This window comes from Copadichromis virginalis, linkage group LG9, assembly GCF_057382275.1.
Source record: "Copadichromis virginalis isolate Kocher_CV1m ecotype Utaka linkage group LG9, C_Virginalis_male_GT1.1, whole genome shotgun sequence".
Taxonomy (NCBI): Eukaryota; Metazoa; Chordata; class Actinopteri; order Cichliformes; family Cichlidae; genus Copadichromis; species Copadichromis virginalis.
Window position 1 is genome coordinate 33,017,347 of NC_140626.1, and position 23,346 is coordinate 33,040,692.

The 23,346-nt window shown below is 41.5% G+C and overlaps 1 pseudogene across 1 annotated transcript; it reads left to right on the forward strand.

The window, feature by feature from the left end:
* The first annotated feature begins 41 nt into the window (after positions 1 to 41).
* On the forward strand, positions 42 to 22,198 carry LOC146702322 (uncharacterized; annotated as a pseudogene). Its single transcript, XR_014922315.1, has 5 exons — positions 42 to 45; positions 84 to 904; positions 17,289 to 17,449; positions 17,534 to 17,969; positions 20,343 to 22,198. The product of XR_014922315.1 is annotated as an uncharacterized LOC146702322 (transcript).
* The last annotated feature ends 1,148 nt before the right edge of the window (positions 22,199 to 23,346 follow it).

Here is a 23,346-nt window from a genome sequence, read left to right on the forward strand (position 1 = left end):
GTAACGCGTTACTGCCCATCTCTGGTGGTAACACACCTACAATGTGTTTGTTGACATCTTTGATTCCACTAATGGAGTTTCAGTTTGTTCCACGACTGCATTTCACTCACTGCCTCTGTTTGTATCTCTGTCACTGCAGGACCAACGTGGAGCGAGAAGTCAGCGCTCTCAGGAGGCCGACAAACCTCACAGAAGAAAGAGAGAGAAAACATACAGCTGTGATGAATGTGGGAAGGATTTTGCCTGTTCTAAACACTTGAAAACACACCAACTCATCCACAGTGAAGTTAAAGTGTACAACTGTGACGAGTGTGGAAGATCTTTTACTGATCCTGGAAACTTAAAAAGACACCAACTCATCCACAGTGAAGTTAAAGCATGCAACTGTGACTTGTGTGGGAAATCTTTTGCCCACACTGGAAGCTTAAAAACACACCAACTCATCCACAGTGGAGTTAAAGCATACACCTGTGACTTGTGTGGGAAATCTTTTGCCCAACCTCGAAACTTAAAAGCACACCAGTTTGTCCACAGTGGAGTTAAACCGTTCACCTGTGATCAGTGTGGTAAAACTTTTGCTCGCAGTAGCCAGTTACAGTGTCATCAGGTTACCCACTCTGGAATTAAGGCGTACAGCTGTGACATTTGTGGAAAAACTTTCAGTCGTGTAGAGACCCGAAATAAACACCTCCGCATTCACACTGGACATGACGTTTGGTGCTGTGATCAGTGTGGCAAACTGTTTACAACACATGCACGGTTACAAAACCACAAGTTTACCCACACTGAGGAGAGACCTTATAAATGTGACCTGTGTGAGAAGACTTTTAAATCTCCACGTTACCTGAAAGAACACCAACAGATCCACACCAGGAAGAAACTCTGCAAGTGCAGTTACTGTGAGGTATGTATGTATATTCTTGTCTTCTAATTTAAGACTGACTGTTTGGATCAACTCTGCTCATTAAATTATGTTCGCATGTAGTAATTCTACTGGACTCAATGGCATCTACTGGAATTTTGAAAACGTCAGTAAAGAACATAATAAGTCTTCAAACTAAGAACAATCATTACTGTAACTTTGTATCCATATTTGAGGATTTACAGTTGCACTTGTTCTGATTCATTATTTAAATTATTTGTAATTTTCAAATCTCAACAGGACATAAAAACTTTATGCCAGGGGTGTCAAACTCATTTTAGTTCAGGGGCCACATGGAGAAAAGTCTATTCTCAAGTGGGCCGGACTGGTAAAATCATTGTATATACTAACTTAAAAACAACAAGTTCAAATTGTTTTCTTTGTTTTAATACGATCAACATAAAAATAAAGCTAGAGCCTGCGGACAGTATGTTCAAAATAGTACAGGCACAACATAGCTATTAATTACAAAACACCTCAAGTTATTTGAAAATTCTGAGGACTAAGAACACACAAGCACACAGTGCCTCAGTGATTCACAGAAGTATATCACAGATCACAGAACTACATCAGGGTGTCTCATGCAGCACTTTCAGTGGGGTTGCATAGTTTATTTGACTCCTAATACCTGGCATCTTTTAGCTTTCACCAGCTCATCAATATCAGGCTTCACATCCTGAGCGGCAGCTAACTTCAGGATGTGATTCGAGTGCCTGTGCGTGAGCCTTGAGCGCAGTTTTGTTTTATTTATGCTCACTACAGAGAAAACTTGCTCACAAAGATACGTGGTTCCGAACATGCACAACAGTTTTGCTGTGAGGGCTGTCAAGTTGGGGTAACCTGGCAAGAGATTCTGATAGAATGTGTTCAAGCCAGCTGCGGCAAATTTGCCCTTCAAATCCGAGTCACACTGCAAGTCTATTATTTCAAGTTGGATCCTGACAGGCAGATCAAAGGGATTCACGGTGAACAGCGAGCAAAAACCTTTGAAGTCTTTCTCCAGTTCACCAAAAATCTGAAATCGTTGCTCAAACTAGTAACAGTCCCGTTATTTTATCTTTAAACCGCTTCATATCTGCCACACTTTGGAAGTGAGCTGCATCACCACCAGCGAGCTGCGTCTCCCACAATAACAGCTTCAACTTGAAAGAACGTATGCTGTCATAATACTGCGTGACAACGTGCAGCTGTTTGTTCAAGTTATTCAGGTCCTCTGTAACATCCACCATAAATGCAAGGTGCTGCATCCATTCTGCGGAATGAAATTCTAACACTGGTTTGCCCTTTTCTTCCATAAACTGTTCAATTTCTTCTCGTAAATCAAAGAAACGCCTCAGCACAGCACCTCGGCTCAACCATCTTGCCTCAGTGTGGCATGGCAGGCCATAGATGTGGTCTTTCTCTCTGAGAAGACTGTCAAACTGACGGTGATTGAGGCTTCTGGATCGGATGAAATTAACAGTTTGGATGACCACCTTCATGACATTATCCATTTTCAGTGACTTGCAACACAAAGCCTCCTGGTGCCAAATACAGTGAAAAGTCCAAAAATCACGTCCTCCATTTGCAGATTGCACTTTATCTCTGAACTTTTTTACAACGCCTGCTTTGAGGGCGCACCATCTGTAGCCAGGCTAACAGCGCGCAACCAGTCCACCCTGTCCAGCGCGCCGACGAGTGCAGTGAAAATATCAGCTGCGGTCGTTGTATCTGTCATCGGTACCAACTCCACGAACTCCTCGGTGACGGTCAATGTGTCATCAACTCCGCGGATGAAAATTGCCAGTTGTGCAACATCTGTAATGTCCGTGCCTTCATCAATTGCAACTGAAAACACAATAAATGACTTTATTTTTGGCTTCAACTGGCTGTCCAAATCCGCTGAAAGATCAGAAACCCTGTCGGCAACTGTGTTTCTTGTCAGGCTGATATTTGCAAAGGCCTGGCGCTTTTCAGGGCACACAATCTCCGATGCCTTCATCATACATGTTTTTACAAATTCACCCTCACTAAATGGTTTTGAAGCTAGTGCAATTTCGTTAGCAATGAGGTAGCTAGCTTTCACTGCAGCATCACTGATGTCTCGGCTGTGAGTAAACACAGACTGCTGTTTCTTCAGACCCGGCAACAGTTCATTCACCTTCTCTCTTCTCCGCTGTCCTTGAAAGTTGTCGGCATGAAGACTCACATAGTGGCGACGGAGGTTATATTCTTTCAGCACTGCAACATGCTGGGAACACACCAAACATACAGCTTTCCCATTCACTTCTGTGAATAAATAGGAGGATGACCATTTTTCTTGGAACACTCTGCACTCTGCATCCACTTTTCTCTTTTTTGACAGAGACATATTGGGGCAATAAGGGTGCCAAAGCACATCAGGTTTAAATTTCGCGGGCAAAACAAAGTAGCTCACAATTGCTATTGCGCCATCCAATGGACACAATTGGAACAGCAGCTTCTTTATTGAAAAATTGCTGCTCATTTTTATACTTTACAAAATCATCTCACGGGCCGTTTTAAACCCGTTTGTGGGCCTGATCCGGCCCGGGGGCCGTACGTTTGACACCCCTGCTTTATGCACAGCACAGGTGTCCAAACTTTTTGTAAAAAGGGCCAAATTTTATAAAGTGAAGATGCACGGGGGCCAGTGGTTGCTTTTGACATTTTTTCTTCATAACAATGTTACATGTAAAGACAGGGTGGGCCATTTATATGGATACACCGTAATAACATGGGAATGGTTGGTGATATTAAAGTCCTGTTTGTGGCATATTAGTATATGTGAGGGAGCAAACTCATCAAGATGGGAGGTGACCATAGTGGCTATTTAGAAGTCGGCCATCTTGGATGCAACTTTTGTTTTTTCAATAGGAAGAGGGCCATGTGACACATCAGATTTATTGGTAATGTCAGAAGAAAAACAATGGTGCTTGGTTTCAATGTAACTTTATTCTTTAATGCATTACTTTTAATAGTCTATAGGTTTTACTTACATTTCCTCAAAGTATGGTGAGCCTCTGTTTGCAGCCAGGGTACCAGTGCTTGTTGCTGTTCCTCTACATCAAAGACAGTTATTGTAGCCCAGTAAGCTGAGTGTTATAATGTAAACAGAAGAAATGTAATTGGACGTTGGCAGAGATGCTCTTTATTTCAGGCAACGTTCAGGATGATAAAGTTGAAGGAATTCCCTGACTTACTCTGTCTTTGTGTCTTTGTTTAGAAGCAGAGCGACACAGATGGATCCAGTTCTCAACCCTGTCGTCACTGTGGTGGTGGGAAAGACTTTCGATGTGACCTTTGTGGAAATACTTTCACTCAGCAACGAAACCTAAAAATACATCAACGTAGACACACTGGAGACAAAATGAACTACTGCAAAGAATGTGGGAAAGGCTTCCCCACGTTAGGTGATTTAAAAAAACACGAACTCTTCCACAGTGGTGTTAAAAAGCACATCTGTGATCAATGTGGGTCATCCTTCACCACTGCAGGTGAGCTTAAATGTCATAAACGAGTCCACACAGGAGAGAAACCATACAAGTGCAGACACTGTGACAGAAGCTTTTCACATCCAGGGTCTCGTAACAAACATGAAAATAGACACATGGACGAGAACTTCAGCTGTGACCAGTGTGACAAGAGTTTTAGGAATCTCACTACATACTCCGATCACAAACGATCCCACGTTTCAAATAAACTCTTTCACTGTTACCAATGTGTAAAAACGTTCACTTCATTATCTGCTCTGTGCAAACATCAGCGTCATCATGAAATCACTCCCATCTCTGGATCACAATGAATCTGAAGATCCTCTTCTGGTTTCTGGGTCAGACTTAAAATCAGATCAGGCTCCACAGAGTTCAGCTGGAATCTGCTGCAAAAAGTGTCAGCTGATGTCAGACTTGGATCTGATGATGTAGCTTTGATTTCTGGACCTGCAGGAAGTAATCCTGAATGTTTAATTTGGGAAGGTGTAAGTAAAGATATGCACATCAATTTTCCTTCTTTTAATTTTGCATAAATAAGATAAGATAACCTTTATTTGTCCCACGCGTGGGAAATTTTATTGCTCTAAAATGTTATCCCTCTTACATTCAAATAATTTTCCTTCAGGAAACAATAGTGTTTAGCAGTAGTGCTTGTAATATAAATCTATAGAAATATATTTTACATCCAGTTACTATTACAGCAAAAGTTCAAACTTCATGTTTAAAGAAGAACACTGCAATAATCTAATCAGTTCAATATTTTTCTAGTTTTATATTTTCATTGTTTTTGAAGTCTTTATTTCTATTTTACTGTTTAAAATTCTGTTTGAATCTGAATTGGCTTTGGCTGCATTTCAATGCAATAATTTATAAAGAAATTTATACCACAAGGTGGAGCAGTGAGTCTATTTATGCTTTATTTAATCAAGCAAAGAACACATTCATATATACAGTGTTGGCCTGCAGAGGGTAAAGTATTTTTAGAAAATTTGGATAAAGCATCAAAGAACTGTTAGAGATTAAAGTTCTCAGAGGACTGTTGTTTGTCAGCTCAGGGCTTATTTCTAATTGGTTCTTTAATTGTTTAGTGTGAGGGACATGAGTGATGTCTCTGTCAGCAAAAGAACTGCAAAGCTGACAGTGATAAAGATGCTAAAGAAAACCTTTAAAACATTTTTTCAGTAGTCAAATGAATAAATCAGTTTCTATATTCTTATTGTGCAGTGTGGAGGGGTTTTTTTCTTCTTTTTGTTTTTTCTTGAAGGATAAAGTGTCATGGTCCTGAGTCTGAGGACTCAGTGTTTTGTGTTTCCTTATGCTTTTTGTTCATTCCGAGTATGTATTCTGTTGTGATTTTGCCATTTGTTAGGTTTCTGTTCTTTGCCTGGCTGCTCCCTTCTCTGTGTTCCCTCTGTCTGTCCATGGTGTTATTGTGTCTGCTCATGAGTCTGCCTGTCAAGTTCAGTGTCCTGTCTGGTTCTCTGTGTCTGTTAGTTTCCTGTTTTATTCTGAAAGTTCATGTCTCATGTCAGTGTGTTCAGTTTTACCTCTCCCTGTCTCGTTAGCCTAATTGCTCCCAGCTGTGTCTCCCTCCTGTGGCCCATTCCCTGATTATTCCCTGATTACTCCCTGTGTATTTAAGCCCTGTGTTTTCCTGTGCTCTGTCACGTCGTCTGTTTAGTTCCATGTCAGTCTGCATTATTCTGTTACCCGGTATTCATTCTGCGTCTCTCTGCCATCTCTCTTTGTTCATTTTACTCCTCCTCCCGTGAGTGTCTGCTTTAAGTTTTGTTCTTTAGTTTTCCCAGTTTAGGTTTGTTTACTCCCTGCTCTGCTCTTCCTGTTTTGTCACCTTCTCACCGCTGTAAATAAAAACTCACTCGCACCCCAGCCAGTACCTGCATTTTGGATCCTTTTTTCAATACACCACACGACTGCCCCCAGCCGTGACATAAAGGTTACTCTTTCAACTTTGGTAAATGACTCTCCAAAGGAAACGCTTGTACTATAGCGTAAAATCTGGGATCTCCATCAATTGGTCTCAGAACTGAAGAAGTCCCTCAAATTATAGGTGAAAATGCTTGAAGAAACACAAAGAATTCCAGTCACAATTCTTTCAGTCACCATTGCCTTTTCCTCTGGTTCCTCTACAAATATTTGGATCGGTATCTGCATCGATCTGCGCACCCTTGTCTCCTGGATCGTAGCTGAGATCAGCGTGAACCACGTGGGTCTCTGCTCCCTGATCTGTTTCCTGTGTTTGGAAAGAGTTCCAGCTTCATCACGGAGTTTCTACCAGGGTGAGATGCTGGAAGCAGATGTGACCTACCTAGCTAGAGAAGCTCTCGTGGAGGCTGGCTTAATTTTGGAGGAAGAAGGTAGACAGCAGTTAGCATAAGCTGGCCTTTGACTGGACTACAATGAATGAATTGACGACAATGAAAGTCTGGTTGGAACGCTAAGTTGGAAACGGGCGATAGGGGAAATTGGTTCAAATGAAGCGAGTGCTTCAAATAGTAAGAGAGGAATTCAAATTAATATTGAACCTTAAGAAGAAGAAGAATGAGAACATACGATTAAGTCCAATTGTGGTATCAAGAGAACTGAAAAAGATGATAGGAAATGTCAAACAAGCAAGAATTCTAAGGTATGGGAACCTGTTGATGTCAGGTAAGACAGAGGAGGAAATAAAATAATGCGTACTGAGAGGATATGTAAAAAGACTGTTGTAGAAAGGAGGCTTGAGGGAGAAAATAAAACAGTCATTTATGAGATCAGTCGTTGTTGATCAATGGACATGATAATTTGCATATTAATGATCAAGGAACTGACCTCACAGAATATTGTTCAGCTGAGACTGAAGTCACTTAGATGAGAGATTAAATGTTTCTACCGCTGAAAACACTACGTTCAGATAAACTTTTTAGGATTTACTTATGTGGAAGATAAATTAATATCATTAACAAGCTCTGTGACATAATATTGGGTCTGTTCTTTAGATCTGTTGTTTAACTTCTTTCACTTGGGATATCACCTCTCTCGCGACATTCATCATACTCCAGCCTCTCATTATCACCTTGACTGCATCCCAAACTAAAGTGGGCTCAACCAGGCTATTCTTATTCTCTTGTAAATATCCAATGATTTCTCTCCTAGTGTCTTTTATAATACTTTCATTGTTTAGTATACTCATGATCAGTCATTTTACTCCTGGATAAATGGATTGTCTTATGGTCAGAGACATCTGCTGTGTTGGTAGAAGACTAATTGTTCTGATGCCTGTTCACTACATTCATAAGAAAGTAATCAATACCAGAGCATATATAATGAGTAACTGAGAAGTGTGTATCTCCAACAGTTGATTCTGTTCATCTGGACGTAGCGTTTTGTGGAACAAACGTTTCATCACTCATCCAAATGACTTCTTCAGTCTCAGCTGACTGCAGGTTTCCCCAATCTTATAAACAGTACATTTGCATAATGACTGAAACCAGCCCACTGAAGGAACAAATGGGCTGGGAGGTCAGTTCCTTAATCATGATTATGCAAATTCTCATGACCATTGATCAACAACCACTGACCAAAACCCACTGATCAAAGAGTACCGAGCCATGAGTACCGTTCACAGAGAATTGTGGAATGGCTGAAATCACAGCATTGTAAGATGGGGAAAGATGTACCGTTAGGCCCCCTCCTCGATTCAGAGATGGTCTTTCCCTTTTCACATAAATGGCCTCCTTGACTCCGCGGCTTTGGCTGCATTTCAATGCAATAAATGCAGCTGGCCGCTGTGTCAGTGGGGATGGTGTTCGCTCTGTGTTGTAGCGTCCTAATGACACCCAGTTTGTGCTCCAGTGGATGATGAGAGTCAAACCTTAAATATTGATCCGTATGTGTAGGTTTACGGTGCACGCCAGCTTCCATCAGTATGGGGGACATCTAAAAGCTGACGTGTACCGTAAACCTACACATACGGATCAGTATTTAAGGTTTGACTGACTAAATGTGTTTATCCCAGCTGGACTTTTGTCAAAGCTGGAAAAGCACCTAAAGAAAGCTCCAGCTGATCCAGGAGAGAAGGACAACCGCTGCCTAAGCGAAAACCTGTAGTGATCCCATATGTGTCAGGAGGATTGGAGCAGTTGAGACACATTTTTTCTAAACACCGGGTCTCTGTGGCTTTTAAACCCCAAACACGCTGCACAAAAAATTGGTCCACCCCAAGGATCGGGTCCCCCGACACAAACAGAGTAACATAGTGTACGCTGTTAAGTGCCAGGAGGACTGCCAGGATTTATACATCGGGGAAACCAAACAACCTCTGGTCTATTTACACCTACAGGCCAGTGGACACTCTTTCAAGGATGAGGATGTACACATCTTGGACAGGGAGTAGGGATGGGTATCGTTTTGGTTTAATCCGATACCAGTACCAAACTGGTACTTTTGAAACAGTGCCGGTGCTTAAATAATGGAGAACACACAATTTGTCCAAAAAACTCTCACGTTTAGCTGGGGGGGGGGTGTTTGTGAAAAGATAACAATGTTAACCTTTTCTGCAGATATGGGGCATAAATAGTATCACTTTCGGCTGGAAGTAGTGCATAATCAATGGAGAAAAAAACACAAACTTTGTCCAAAAACCTCTCATGTTCAGCTGTTTTCCACTTTTTCTTTGGTCATTTTAGCCTTTTTGGCCAGGGTGAAGGGAGTATCTGCCATCAAACAAGAAGACAGCCGCATGTAGCTATGATGGTGTTTGCTAGTTCACCTTACATGCATTAATGTAATAGCGTGGTTAGCCTACTCAACGTAAATTACACACGAACAACATTAAGCTACTCACGTAGAGAAGAACGGCTGCTGCTGCATCATCATCCTCATCATTTCTGCTACACTGGCAGGGCTAGGGGCCAGGACTCTCCTCTTCGGGTTTTTGGGGATGTTGCTAACTCCGGGTCCGATAACAGGCACCACACCCACAGTAGATGTGCTCGGTGTGAGGTCTCGCAGCAAGCTATCAAATACGGCGCATTTCTCGGCTTTTAACAAAATGCTATACGTCACCAGGTGTTTCATCAGATTCGAGGAGTTACCTCCTTTGCACAGTGTCAGCTTAAAGCACTTGTTGCTGCTGAGTTTGCATCTTTTGCTGTGAAGTACAGCCAGACTTTTGACCGCTTCGCCTTGGGCATTTTTAATCTGTAGCTCTGCTCTAAAAGAACGTACGTACCTGTGCCCGCCTACTACGCTCGCAAAGGTAAAATGATTGGCTAGAATTCAAAGCATATTACATCTCGGGGGGGGGGGGGGGGAGCACTGAAAGAAAGCACAGAAATGTGCTGTGAATGTGTAACACAGTCATGTGTGTACAGAGTGTACAGTAGGGGACTCAGTACACAGCCTTGTTGAGAGCCGGTGTTGAGGCTGAGGGCTGAGAAAAGATGAGGCCCCACTCTAACTCTCTGTACACGATCTGAGAGGAAGTCTCTGATCCAGCGGCAGGTGGTAGCAGGAAGTCCAATTTCCAGCAGTTTAACTATTAGTCTGTCTGGAAGTATTGTATTGAAAGCAGAGCTAAAGTCAACAAAGAGCAGCCTGGCGTAACGGCCCTGCACTTCCAGGTGAGAGATGGTGGTGTGGAGCGTTGTAGCGATGGCATCTTCAGTTGATCTGTTAGCTCTGTATGCAAACTGGAGCGGGTCGAGTGTGGGTGGCAAGCAGGACATTTTGTGACATCGGACTAGTTTCTCGAAGCACTTCATTATAACAGGTGTTAGAGCAACTTGTCGGTAGTCGTTGAGGCTGCTAATGTTAGTACGCTTTGGCAGTGGGACAATTGTGGCTGACTTTAGGCACGGCGGGACGCAGGACTGGGACAGTGAAGTGTTGAAGATCTTAGTGAAGACCCCAGCCAGCTGGTCTGCACACTCTTTTAGGACCCTTGCGGTTACCCCATCTGGTCCGGCGGCCTTCCTGGGGTTCACAGCCCTCAGTGTGCGCCTCACCTCATATTCCTGTACTATGAGGCTTGGGCTGCTGTTGCTGTCCGATGTTTTTGCTGCTGCTGCCTCTGGTCCCTTCACCTCTAAGTGTGCAAAGAGCAGCACAATTTAGTGGTTCAACAATACAGAATAAGCTCATGATTCATATATGAGTCTCTCCCCGACAACAGCGAGGAAATTGAGATAAAGTTTTTTAACATCAAATGAAGTCTTTGCTGCTGCAGACGTTAGTAAATCTGACCCAAAATGTTACTTCCTCTTTAAAATTCAAACTTTGTAAAGGAATATTTTTAAGAGACGGTTCTCATTTATATGACCACCATAAAACAACAGGGTTAGAACATATTGTGGCGAAATAAGATGTTTGTTTTGTAATCTTCAGCACATTGTAGTTTCAACAGGGCGGACAGCCGGTGTCACATTGTTAAAGAGAGATGAGAGTAAGGCTGTTCAAATTCTCAGCCCGCTCTTCTCTTTTCCTTAATCCTTAACAATTCTACTTCCAACGATAACTTTCTCAAGAACACAAGGAAAAGAAGAAAGGGGGTCGCTTTGGAACACACCCCACGATGTTGCGCTGTGCAGCTGATTCACGTGACCGGACACCAACAAACCACGGCAGAGCAGGAAGAAGAGGGCGGAGCAAAGTGTGTGAGCAGGAGAGGAGTCGAGCAGAGAGCGCTGCTTTGTCATGAAACGGACGTAAAGGACTGAACTTAGAGAAGAGAAACTAAAGCATCGATCATAAACCACTACCAACGTCCTGATCGATATCTGCATCGATCTGCCCACCCTTGTCTCCTGGATCGTAGCTGAGATCAGCGTGAACCACGTGGGTCTCTGCTCCCTGATCTGTTTCCTGTGTTTGGAAAGAGTTGCAGCTTCATCGCGGAGTTTCTCTCGGTTTGTGGGCTCATCTAAAGGTAAGCACGGAAGCAGGGCTAGCGATTTTTCCAGTCGGGCTAACAAAATCTATCTCTGCCCGTCGGGCTGTCATAGGAAGGAAAAATATATGTCAATGCTTTTGCATTCTTTCGGAAATGTAGCTGGGTAATTATGTCATTGGCATCGGTGAGCCACTGCCAATATGTGACACATTGAAATCACGTTTGAATTTGCGCTTGTTTTTTGCTTTCACGTTGCAATCGCGCGAACTGTGTATAGAGAGCGACAGCACTGATTGGTGAGTGACGATTATTTGTGCACCAATTCCTCTGACGTCGTCTTATCAATCGTTAGCTTACTATGCAAACATGACAAGTGAAATCTCCCGCAGCTTAAACATGTGAGAGGTTGATCGCGCAGAGAATCGCTGAGCTTTACAGGGAGTGCAGAATTATTAGGCAAATGAGTATTTTGTCCACATCATCCTCTTCATGCATGTTGTCTTACTCCAAGCTGTATAGGCTCAAAAGCCTACTACCAATTAAGCATATTAGGTGATGTGCATCTCTGTAATGAGAAGGGGTGTGGTCTAATGACATCAACACCCTATATCAGGTGTGCATAATTATTAGGCAACGTCCTTTCCTTTGGCAAAATGGGTCAAAAGAAGGACTTGACAGGCACAGAAAAGTCAAAAATAGTGAGATATCTTGCAGAGGGATGCAGCAGTCTCAAAATTGCAAAGCTTCTGAAGCGTGATCATCGAACAATCAAGCGTTTCATTCAAAATAGTCAACAGGGTCGCAAGAAGCGTGTGGAAAAACCAAGGTGCAAAGTAACTGCCCATGAACTGAGAAAAGTCAAGCATGCAGCTGCCAAGATGCCACTTGCCACCAGTTTGGCCATATTTCAGAGCTGCAACATCACTGGAGTGCCCAAAAGCACAAGGTGTGCAATACTCAGAGACATGGCCAAGGTAAGAAAGGCTGAAAGACGACCACCACTGAACAAGACACACAAGCTGAAACGTCAAGACTGGGCCAAGAAATATCTCAAGACTGGTTTTTCTAAGGTTTTATGGACTGATGAAATGAGAGTGAGTCTTGATGGGCCAGATGGATGGGCCCGTGGCTGGATTGGTAAAGGGCAGAGAGCTCCAGTCCCACTCAGACGCCAGCAAGGTGGAGGTGGAGTACTGGTTTGGGCTGGTATCATCAAAGATGAGCTTGTGAGACCTTTTCGGGTTGAGGATGGAGTCAATGGTGAACAGATCAAAACACTGACAGAATCCATGGATGGCAGGCTTTTGAGTGTCCTTGCAAAGAAAGGTGGCTATATTGGTCGCTGATTTGTTTTTGTTGTGTTTTTGAATGTCAGAAATGTATATTTGTGAATGTGGAGATGTTATATTGGTGTCACTGGTAAAAATAAATAATTGAAATGGGTATATATTTGTTTTTTGTTAAGTTGCCTAATAATTATGCACAGTAATAGTCACCTGCACACACAGATATCCCCCTAAAATAGCTAAAACTAAAAACTAACTAAAAACTACTTCCAAAAACATTCAGCTTTGATATTAATGAGTTTTTTGGGTTCATTGAGAACATGGTTGTTGTTCAATAATAAAATTATTCCTCAAAAATACAACTTGCCTAATAATTCTGCACTCCCTGTATGTGAGTGCGTGTGTAAAAGCAGCAGGATATATATTTTAGTTCTGCTGAGCCAAATAAGACAGGTCAGGGTGAAGAAGTGACAGCCAAAGAAAAGCTTACCACAAAACAGAAAAGTTATGACAAATCAGACTATGAGGCAAAAAGAAAGTGCAGCTTTATGGTTTCATGGACAAAATAATTTCTGTGGCTGCAATATGACGAGCTAAATAACCAGGGCTGCACATAAGTGGTCCGCAGGTGCGCATTCGCTGTCAAAATAAAAAACGTGCACAAGATAAGAAGTTGCAACGCCTGTTTGCGTACATAAGATTTTCTGGAGGAGGACAGACATTTGTTTAGAACTCTTAAAGATGTCGAAGAAGCTCCTTTAAGCAATTACTTTGGTTTTCCTCCACCTCCAAAGAAATGTCAGGAGTACAAACCACAAAAGAAGCGCGTATTCTCGGAAAAGTATTTGCAGGAGGTGAGCTGGCTTCAAACAAATGATGAACGCACAGAGATGTGGTGCAGAATGTGCCGTGAAAATCCCACTCTAGTGGACAAAAACAGTGCTTTTTATATGTACGCAAACGCGCGCTGCAACTTCTTATCTGGTGCGTCTTTTATTTTGACAGCGAATGCGCACCACTTATGTGCACCCGTGTAAATAACATAATGTTCTGCCGGGTGTGTTGTTGGTTTTCCCTCAATTTCTGAGTCAAGTGCCTTTGTTACTGGGACCAATAATTTTAAGAAAGGCCCCCATTAAGACCCATTAGAAATGCACGAAATGCATTATTGCTCAGTCTGCAATATCTTTCCCAGAACAAACACAATTGCAAATAACATACTAAAAATACCTTTAGAACTAATTATTGTAACTCAAATTGGCTTGGTAAGCTCAGTGACCCCTGACCTACATACACAGGTGAATCCAATAATGAGAAAGAGTATTTAAGGGGGTCAATTGTAAGTTTCCCTCTTTTAGTTTGCTCTGAAGAGTAACAACATGAGGGTCTCAAAACAACTCTCAAATGACCTGAAGACAAAGATTGTTCACCATCATGGTTTAGGGAAAGGATGCAGAAAGCGGTCTCAGAGATTTAAGCTGTCTGTTTCACAGTTAGGAACATATGGAGAAAATGGAAGACCACAGGCTCAGTTCAAGTTAAGGCTCGAAGTGGCAGACCAAGAAAAATCTTGGATAGACAGAAGCGACGAATGGTGAGAAGAGTCAGAGTCAACCCACAGACCAGCACCAAAGACCTACAACATCATCTTGCAGCAGATGGAGTCACTGTGCATCGTTCAACCATTCGCCGCACTTTACACAAGGAGATGCTGTATGTGAGAGTGATGCAGACGAAGCCTTTTCTCCGCCCACAGCACAAACAGAGCCGCTTGAGGTTTGCTAAAGCACATTTGGACAAGCCAGCTTCATTCTGGAATAAGGTGCTGTGGAGTGATGAAACGAAAAGTTATTTGGGCATAACAAGGGGCGTAATGCATGGAGGGAAAAGAACACAGCATTCCAAGAAAAACACCTGCTGCCTACAGTAACATATGGTGGTTCCATCATGCTGTGGGGCTGTGTGGCCAGTGCAGGGACTGGGAATCTTGTCAAAGTTGAGGGACACATGGAGTCCACTCAGTATCAGCAGATTCTGGAGACCAATGTCCAGGAATCAGTGACAAAGCTGAAGCTGTGCCGGGGCTGGATCTTTCAACAAGACAACGACCCGAAACACTGCTCAAAATCCACTAAAGCTTTCATGCAGAGGAACAAGTACAACGTTCAGGAACGGCCATCTCAGTCCAGACCTGAATATTATTGAAAATCTGTGGTGTGAGTTAAAGAGTGCTGTCCATGCTCTGAAGCCATCAAACCTGAATGAACTAGAGATGTTTTGTAAAGAGGAATCATCCAAAATACCATCAACCACAATCCAGACTCTCATTGGAACCTACAGAAAGCGTTTAGAGGCTGTAATTTCTGCAAAAGGCGGATCTTCTAAATATTGATTTTATTTCCTTTTTTGCAGTGCCCAAATTTATGCACCTGCCGGATTTTGTTTAAACAATTACTGCACACTTTCTGGAAATCCAGTAAACTTAATTTCACTTCTCAAATATCACTGTGTGTCTCCTATATGATATATTTAACTGACATTTTTAATTGTAGCAACCAACGATTTATACAGGAAAATAATGACTATTAACAAGTTGCCCAAACTTTTGCATCCCACTGTATATGACTTCATAGTTTTATGAGTTGTCCAACTGAAATGTAGATGTTTTGTATAGACAAATGGTCCTTCAACCAGAATCCAGACTCTCATTGGAAGCTATGGGAAGCATTTAGAGGCTGTTATTTCTGCAAAAGGAGGATCTACTAAATATTGATGTCATTTTTCTGTTGAGGTGACTAAATTTATGAACCTGCCTAATTCAGTAACTATTGCACACTTTCTGTAAATCCTATAAACTTCATTCCACTTCTCAATATTACTGTTTGTCTGCTATATGATATATTTAAATGAAATTACTGATCCAAAAAAACAATGAATTATGAAGAACAATCCTGAATATTATCAGGGGTGCCAAAACCTTTGCATACCGGGAGAAACGTTTCATCACTAATTCCAAGTGACTTCTTCAGTCTCAGCTGACTGCATAAACAATACTTTTGCACAATGACTGAAATTCACCCACTGAATAAACAATGGGCTGGGAGGTCAGTTCCTTGATCATTAATATGCAAATTCTCATGACCACTGACCAAAAACCACTGATCAATGGCCATGAGTACCATTCACAGAGAGTTGGGGAATGGCTGGAATCACAACATTGTAAGATAGAATAGAATAAACCTTTAATTGTCCCACAAGGGGAAATTTAGTGATCATGAAAGATGTGCCTTTAGGCCCCCTCCTCGATTCAGAGATGGTCTTTCCATTTTCGCGTAAATGGCCTCCTTGACTCTGCTCAAACTAGCGTTCCTCCCGGTCCAGGATGTCTCATCATTGAAAGAGTTCCCACTGGCCTGTAGGTGTAAATTGACTGGAGAGTCCTGGCCCTACTAAAGAATGTTATCTTGTTTCAGGATACATAATACCTGCCATTATCCAACCCATTCACAGTGTTGAGGAAAGCCTAAGCTGAGAAGGCACCTAAAGTAAGCCCCAGGCGGTAGAGAAGGACAGCTGCTGGTTAAACAAACTCTTAGTGATCCCTCATGTCAGCAGTATTGAAACAGTTCAGACATGTTTTTTTCTAAATGTAGTCTAAGTGTCAGGAGGAATGCCGTGATTTATACATTGAGGAAACCAAACAACCTCTGGCAATGCAGATGGCACAACACAGAAGAGCTACCTATGTTCACATCCACAGGTCAGTGTGGCCTGTAGGTGTAATTCTTAATTCCACTCTGCCTAGATGATACCCATAAATCAGGTGATGTTATGCCATCATTTCTTAGTACACAACAAACACTTCACATTAGAATGAAAAAAAAATCCCAAGTGTGCGGAAGTAGAGGCAGTAGTAGCACATTTAATTATTTACAAGCATAATGTTTGTTTATTGACATACATGGGCAATCAGAGCAATCTGCTGCAGTATCAGGGTCACAATAAACTTTATTGTCCAGTTGTGGATGGTGGAGAGTACCAGCTTTTTAAACCCTGGTAGGGGTTCTCCCTAAAGAAGTGTAATTGACCCACTTTTGATCACATGCCTTATCACATAAGGGATAAAATGCATATCTATACTTTTGTGTCCCAGCTGAGTAACAGGAGGAGAAGAGTCTGGTGGAGCAGCAGAGGAACAGTTTCAGCCATTTGGACTCAGCTCAGCCACTACAGAGGAAACAATGACTTCAACACAGGAGGTGAGAAAAATATCTCAGTTACGCTGTTATTGAAACTGTGTGCACAGCTGGTTGTTAACAGCAGCTTTATCTTTTCCATCCTGGGCTCCTCCATAAATAGAGAAGCTACATTCACAAACAAAAACCACAGAAGTTACAAGAAAATACAAAGATCACATTTTATCAGAACACATTGAAACAACAATGTCATCAGTTGGACTCAGAATTTGTTATGAAGTACAAGATTTTCTCAAGTAATCAATATTTCTTTAATAATGTCATTTTCAGTCCAACTCTCATTGTAGCACATAATTGTAATGTGAAACTATCACCAGAAGGTGGTGGTAACACACCTACAATGTGTTTGTTGACATCTTTGATTCCAAAATGGAGGCAGGTTCAGTTTGTTCCAGGACTGCATTTCACTCACTGCCTCTGTTTGTATCTCTGTCACTGCAGGACCAACATGGAGCGAGAAGTCAGCGCTCTCAGGAGGCCGACAAACCTCACAGAAGAAAGGGAGAGAAAACATACAGCTGTGATGATTGTGGAGAAGATTTTACTGGAAAGTCTAACCTGAAAATTCAACAACTCATCCACACTGGGATGAGACCATTCAGGTGTGACTTGTGTGGAACGTCTTTTACCAAGACAGTAAACTTAAAAAGACACCAACTCATCCATAGTGGAGATAAACCGCACAGCTGTGACTTGTGTGGAAAATCTTTTACCCAACCTGGAAACTTAAAAAGACACCAGCTTGTCCACAGTGGAGTCAAACCGTACACCTGTGATCAGTGTGGTAAAACTTTTAATTGCAGTGGCAACTTACTAAAGCATGAAGTTACCCACTCTGGAATTAAGGCGTACAGCTGTGACATTTGTGGGAAAACTTTTAGCCTTTTAGGGAACAGAAATAGACACCAACGCATTCACACTGCAAATGGTGTTTACTTCTGTGATCAGTGTGGGAAACTGTTTACAACAGATGCACACTTACAATTCCACATGTTTACCCACGCTGATGAGAGACTTTATAAATGTGACCTGTGTGATAAGGCTTTTAAATCTCCACGTTACCTGAGAAAACACCACCAAATGCACTCCAGAAAGAAACTCTACAAGTGCAGTAATTGTGAGGTATGTATTTATATTTTTATCTTCTAATTTCAGTGTCACTGTTTGGATCAACTCTGCTCAGTAAGTAAGTAACTTGTTAGCAAGTTAGTAATTCTGCTAGCTATAACAGCAGTGCTGGCTGATGATCAGATTTCAATCATTATTTCTTTTCATCCATGATCATGAAAAAAGTTCATTATTACTTTTCTGTATTCACAATATCCACGTTGTACCATATTTAGGCCCACATTACATTTGCCATGGCTGCTGGAATTTTGACAGTGTCAGTAAAGAACATAATAAGTCATCTAATTAAAAACAACGGTTACTGTTACCTTGTAGCCATATTTGAGGATTTACAGTTGCAATTCTTTTGAAGCGTTATGTTAATTAACCTTAAATTAAAATCTCAATGGGATATAAAAATACTTCATTTACAGAATATTCAGTCAACTCTCACAAATCTCTTAAAACATTCCTAATATAATACAAAGTGAAAATTTCTCCCTCTTCTATCTAACATTCACACTCCATTGGATCCATCGGAGAACAGCTTGGGGTTAGTATCTTGTGACATGCAGAGTGGATTATGTAGATCAGCAGTCGCCACTAATCATTTTTATCGTTAACTGGGTTTCCCTGGGTCTTTTCCCGTTTTTTTTTTTTGGGTACTGGTTTTATTTTGTTGCATTTATCCTCCCCTCCTTGAAGGCCGATTCGTGAAAATATACACAGACATAAAACAGTCCGTGGCACAAAAAAGGCTGGGGACCGCTGAAGTAGATGACCTGCTCTACCTTCTGAGCTACAGTCACCCTTGAACAGTGGTTCTTAACCTTGTTGGAGGTACCGAACGCTACCAGTTCCATATGCACCTCTTTAGCGAAAAATAAAATACAATTTTTTTTTTCAAATTCAAGACAAAGATGAGCCGTGCATGTCACGGCGGAGGCTTTACCGAAACCCTGAAACAGACTCACCGAACCCGTAGGGTTCGATCAAACCCAGGTTAAGAACCACTGCCCTAGAAATTCCTCAAGTATAGAAAAACTATCTGTATTATATGGTGTCCGTAGAGGTGTTAAAGATGGGAGGCAAAAGCAAAGAGGGGCTTTTTCTTCTAGTCCCGAGCCGGTAAGTAGGATACGAGAAGACTGAAGATCTGCGGTGAAAAGACTTACAGAGAGGGACAACAGAGGAGAAGTCATAGCCCTTCACTGTGGATCGATTGATTGGATTATGAATTTTAAACTGCGTACTCATCGTATGCTGAGTTAGGATCAGAGTCAAGAAGGTGAAGTCGGGGAGCCTTGTACTGGAAACTGGATTCTATCAGTGCGCACGATGATCCTCCTTCCCTCCTAAAAGAAGACACACCTCAACAACGGTTGTAGTCACTCAGCAACAAAATAGTTAGTTTATAGTGTGATAAATTGATTATTTGGATTTGATTGATTAAATTGCAATTAAGCTGTTTGCTAACGCCTGCTGAAATCTTGCTTTAATAAAAATTATTTATCTTAATTCAAAGTCAGAATTGTGGACATTGATTCTATTACCTTCTTAAAACAGTAAATGGTAAGACTTTGTGTGTTAACCCATAACATCAGATTTAGGTTCTTATAGGTTATTCTAGTACTTCATTATAATACGTCCTTGGGATGTACTGTCCAGGTCACAAAATTTTACTCAGCACAATAACAAGTGCTATAGATCATTAGAGGAGAGCTGCCGTTAATAACTGTGGCTTACAAATATGTTTCATTAAGGTTGCAAATGAGAGCATAGAGTCAAAGGAAGTGCAGGGCGGGCACTTAGATGAAGGCAGTTAGAGGCTGAGCGAATCTCCTCGCCGCCGGCTTAAACTAGTCTCAACTTCACCTATCAGGATAATACCCGTAGGGAGTAAGCGACTCTGATCCAAAGGATGGAGAGCTGTCCAGACCACCTGTACAGGGGTAACTGGGATCTAACAGTGTGAATGAGGTATGTTGCATAAAGCACTTTGAGTGCTCAGACAGAGTAGAAAAGTGCTCTGTAAGAACCAGTCCATTTTACTTGTATTCACTGACTGAACAACAGGAGGGTCATCTAACTAAAACCAATCAGTGCATCTCACCTGACCCCCTCAAAATCAAATTCTTTTTAATGGTCTGTAAGTTTTATTTACATGTCCTCATAGTATGGTGAAAGGATGTCTGCAGACAGGGTACCAGTGCTTGTTGCTGTTCCTCTACATCAAAGACATTTATTGTAGCCCAGTGAGCTGAGTGTTATAATGTAAACAGTAAAATGTAATTGGATATTGGCAGAAATGCTCTTTATCTGAGGCGACGTTCAGGATAAAAATGTTGAAGGAATTCCCTGACTTACACTCTTTGTATCTTTGTTTAGAAGCAGAGCAACACAGATGGATCCAGTTCTCGACCCTGTCATCACTGTGGTGGTGGGAAAGACTTTTGTTGTGACCTTTGTGGAAAAACTTTCAGTCATCAGTGGAACCTTACAATACATCAACGTAGACACACTGGAGACAAAATGAGCTTCTGCAAAGAATGTGGGAGAGGCTTCCCCACTCCAAGTGAATTAAAGCGCCATGAATTCATTCACAGTGGGGTCAAAAAGAACGTCTGTGACCAGTGTGGGTCATCATTTTTCACTGCAGATGATCTTAAAAGACATAAACGAGTCCACACAGGAGAGAAACCATACAAGTGCAGACATTGTGAGAAATGTTTCACACAATCAAGTAGTCGTAACCTTCATGAAGGTGCACACGGAAGAGAACTTCAGCTGTGACAAGAGCTTCAGGAATCTCGGTTCATACTCCGAACATAAACAATCCCACGCTGTAAATAAACTGTTTCACTGTTACCAATGTGCAAAAACATTCACTTCATTTTCTGCTCTGTGCAAACATCAGCGTGATCACGCAGGACTGAAATCACTGTATCACAATCAATCTGAAGATCCTCTTCTGGTTTCAGGGTCAGACTTCAAAACCTTGAGATCAGGCTCCACAGAGTTCAGCTGGAATCTGCTGTAAAAAGTGTCAGCTGATGACACACTTGGATCTGATGCGGTAGCTCTGATATCTGGACCTGCAGTGAATAAACCTGAATGTTATAACTAGGAAGGCACAAGTATAAATATTTACATTAGTTTGTGTGTGTGCGTGTGTGTTTTAAAAGGAATTTTAACACTTATCCCCCTACAAAAAGTAGTGTTTAGTCTCAGTACTTCCATGGATGCTTTTGGTGTTTAATAACCAGTAACCATCATGGCTTGATAAATAGACAAATAGATATATTCCCACTCTTAATACACCCAATCACTGCAGTGTCATTAGATAAACATTTACAGGTGGCATGTTTCTGCTTTCTACTAGAAATCTGAGGTGTATAAGGTAAACGGCAATGGAGATCAAAATCCTTCGGCACTATTATTTGCCCTGCAGTGAACTGGAACCTGTTCAGCATGTACTATTAGAATGTCAGGTCTATGTTCAAGAAAGGAACAAGGCATTAATAGCAATTTTTAAGAAGCTGAATGTGACTAGGCTCTTTGACATTCATTTAAACACGAAGCTTCAGAAGGATTTCATAAGATGATCTATACCGCAGTTAGACTTCGGTCTAGCAAAGAGGTGATAAAGATGATTGTGTTACTAACTCTATTGTGTCTTTTTCTTTTACTGTCTGTTGAATTCCCAGTGCCACCAATCTAGGCAACACAGTGGTATAGGATAGTGATGTGCAAATGAAGCAAAGAACCATTTCATCAACTGAACTGAAAATGGGTTCATTAATTCGCATCTAGTGGCGAAATGGGAAACAGTGGGGAAAAAAGTCTAAATAATCATGTACTAAGCATAACTGGGGGTTGTGCAAAAGATACAAATATACTTGTGTAAAGATGGATTTACTGGTCAGTTGATTCTGTAAATGTACGTACTGTAGCTGAAGGAAGGATGTGCTGGGATGGTATGGTGTGCTCATGTAACTAGGGCAGGGTGTGAGAAGGGATGAGGTGCCGAACATTTAGTTTTTATTAAAAAATATTTTTTCCTCTTTTTAGAATTGCTTCATTTTTTGCTGACAGTTTCTTCATGGCACTGATGAGGCTTGGTGTTGCTTTGCTACCACAAACAAATGTAAGGAATTGCTTGGACATGTTCTCTCCCATCAGTTCTGCTGTCATGTTGGTGGTATTGCCCATTATGGCCATCTTAATAAAGATCTATCTGTCTATCTATGTCTCCGTGACTCTCTTCTGCTGGAACATTTCCACTGTTACCATGTAAAATGGGTTGAGCAATGCTAAATAAGATGCTATTTTTCATGGTCCTTGGAAGAGAGAAGATTAACTTCTGTTCTGAGTGATGCCGTATGTGTTAACAGACCTCTCTGCATTGAATAATATCTGTTATTAACCTCTGTCTCTCTTCCACAGCATGTCTTTCATCCTGTTTTCCTTCTCTCACCCCAACCGGTCGCAGCAGATGGCCCCGCCCCTCCCTGAGCCTGGTTCTGCTGGAAGTTTCTTCCTGTTAAAAGGGAGTTTTTCCTTCCCACTGTCATCAAAGTGCTTGCTCATAGGGGGTCATATGATTGTTGGGTTTTTCTCTGTACCTATGTAGCGCCTTGAGGCGACTTTTGTTGTTATTTGGCGCTATATAAATAAAATTGAATTGAATTGAATGCCCGAAGTCCTTGAGCTGTCTGCCTCTCATCAGGTAGCGCTGTAGCATTAAGAAGGTGCTGTTCCAGGGCCTGTACATAGGAACATGCAAACAAACATTTTTAAACATTTGATACATAACTATCAAGGTACATAAGCTGTGTCCAGCCTACGAATCCGCCCGACAAATGTGTCCTGTTTTTTTCCCCAGATTTGAAGGATGGGTCGTTGTGTCCTTTGTGGTCCACCATATTCCAGAATTCATAGCACGGCCCAGCCAATTCCAGTTTCCAACAACGGCGGCCACTACTAAGTTTTAATATTACTCTTATTAATCTTTCTGGGTCACAAAATAATCTTTTAACATATATATTTTTATTTTTAAACCCATGAAAGCATCCTTTTTCCCAGTAGCTAAATCACTTTTTTTTTATCTTAAATTGTGTCGAGTGGAAAGTTTAGATTTTTAATGTCATGTGTGATGTTCTTGTATGTGATTTATTTACTCAGAAATTCCACAAATGTGCCTCTTTTGACAATAATCATTGTATATCTCAGTTTTAACTTTCAGTTCAGTTCCAGTTCAGGGTCACCTACACGGTATCTGCCCACCCCGAGTCCATCACAGGGTTAAATAATTTTGGTCTAATTGAGTAGGATTAATGTGAACTCATCATAAGAAGGTTTTAGGTTTATTCTTTAGTCCAGGCACTAGGAC